The sequence below is a fragment of the Mandrillus leucophaeus genome, unplaced genomic scaffold (genome assembly GCF_000951045.1).
Source record: "Mandrillus leucophaeus isolate KB7577 unplaced genomic scaffold, Mleu.le_1.0 Scaffold1246, whole genome shotgun sequence".
In the NCBI taxonomy this organism is placed as follows: Eukaryota; Metazoa; Chordata; class Mammalia; order Primates; family Cercopithecidae; genus Mandrillus; species Mandrillus leucophaeus.
In genome coordinates this window covers 294,329-296,855 of record NW_012100832.1, presented here as the reverse complement: position 1 = coordinate 296,855, position 2,527 = coordinate 294,329, and positions in this window count along the sequence as shown.

Below are 2,527 nucleotides of genomic sequence, written 5' to 3'. Positions count from 1 at the left end.
CTCAAAAGAAGACATGCATACAGCCAACAGACATATGAAAAAATGCTCATCATCAATGGCCATCAGAGAAATGCAAATCAAAACCACAATGAGAGACCATCTCACATCAGTTAGAATGGCAATCATTAAAAAGTGCTGGAGAGGATGTGGAGAAATAGGAACACTTTTACACGTTGGTGGGATTGTAAACTAGTTCAACCATTATGGAAAACACTATGGCGATTCCTCAAGGATCTAGAACTAGAAGTACTATATGACCCAGCCATCCCATTACTGGGTATATACCCAAAGGTTTATAAATCATGCTGCTATAAAGACACATGCACACGTAAGTTCATTGCGGCACTATTCACAATAGCAAAGACTTGGAATCAACCAGGTCTAGTTTCAGTAATGGGGAATATTGTCCCTAGATTGAGAACTGCTTCAGATCCACCTAACAATTCATACAGCAAAACACAAAAGAACAAAATTATCTCCAAGTGAATTAACTGAACTCTAAAACAGAGCTCAAGAAGATTTATAGGAAGATTTATAGGAATACAAAGAATACAAAAAATGCCTAGTATCCACCAGAGTACAATTCACCAAGTCTGGCATTCAATAAAATATTATGAGTTATGTAAAGAGGCAAGGAAATCACGTCTTATATAATGAGGAGAAAAATCAGTATAAATCAACCCAGAACTGACTCATGTTAGAATTAACAGAGAAAAATATTAAAAGTTATAATGTTATTGCATATGTTTAAAAAGTTAAGTAGAGATATGAAAGTTACAAATAAAAGACAAATTAAACTTCTAGAGATGAAAACCAAAATATCTGAGATAAAAATGCTGAATGGGATTCATAGCAGTCTAAATATTACAGATGAAAGATGAGTGAGTTTGATGGAATAGCCATAGAAATTATGCAAAATAAAACAGAAAAACAAATACAAAATATGAGAAGAAAATCAGTGAGCTATGGGACAACCTCAAGCTGTGTAACATGAAGGTACTTGTAGTCACCAAGGCAGAGGAGAGGACAGAAAACAAAAAATTGAAGAAATAATGGCTGAAAATTTTCCAAACTTAATTAAAACTATAAACCACAGATCAAGAAACTCAGTAAATGCTAAGCACAAAAAAATGAAGACACATAACTAAAGGCATATAATTATCAAATTGCTCAAAACCAATGATAAAGAGAAAATGTCAAAAGTGGCCAGTGGGAGAGGCATTCTATGTATAGAGGTATAAAAATAAGAATAACATCAAATTTCTCATCGAAAACTACAGGTAAATGGAAATGAAGCAAGACTTTTATCGTATTTAAAAGAATAACAATTTTTCACCCTGAAATTCTACACTTGGAAAAATATCTTTCAGAAAGGAAGGCAAATAAAGATGTCTTCAGCCATACAAGATCTCAGAGATTTATCACCAGCAGAACCCACACTATGAGAAATATTGAAGAATGTCCTGTTGGCAGAAGGAAAAATGATACACAGACTGGGTGTGGTGGCTTATGCCTGTAAATCCCAGCACTTTGGGAGGCTAAGACAGGTAGATCATTTGAGGTCAGGAGTTCAAGACCAGCCTGTCCAACATGTTGAAACCCTGTCTCTACTAAAAATACAAAAATTAGCTGGGCATGGTGGCATACACGTGTAATCCCAGCTACTCCAGAGGCTGAGGCAGAAGAATTGCTTGAACCTTGAGGTGTAGGTTGCAGTGAGACAAGATGGCACCATTGCACTCCAGCCTGGGCAACAGGGAGATTCTCTCTCTCAATTTTAAAAAAAAAAAGGATGCCACAGGAAAATCTGGTATTTAAAGAAATGAAGGCCATAAAAATAGTAGTAATATAAGTAAATATATTGAAAAATTTACTTAGTATCCAAATCTTTTTTTTTTCTTTTTACCAGAAACAATATTATTTAACGATAAAAGAGTCAATTTACCAGGAAGATATGACAATTATAAGAGAGTAATAGAAAACAACATAACAATAGTAGGAGATTTCAATATCCCACTACACACACATACACACACACACACTCACATATACATTAAGTTCTGGGATACATGTGCAGAACGTGCAGGTTTGTTACATAGGTATACTCGTGCCATGGTGGTTTGCTGTGGCCATCAACCCCTCATCTACATTAGGTATTTCTCCTAATGCTATCCCTCGCCTAGACCCCCACCCCATGACAGGCCCCAGTGGGTGATGTTCCCCTCCCGGTGTCCATGTGTTCTCATTGTTCAACTCCCACTTATGAGTGAGAACATGCGGTGTTTGGTTTTCTGTTCCTGTGATAGTTTGCTGGGAATGATGGTTTCCAGCTTCATCCATGTCCCTGCAAAGGACATGAAGTCATCCTTTTTTATGGCTGCATAGTATTCTATGGTGTATATGTGCCACATTTTCTTTATCCAGTCTCTCATTGATGGGCATTTGGGTTGGTTCCAAGTCTTTGCTATTGTGAACAGTGCTGCAATAAACATACGTGTGCATGTGTCTTTATAGTAGAATAATTTAT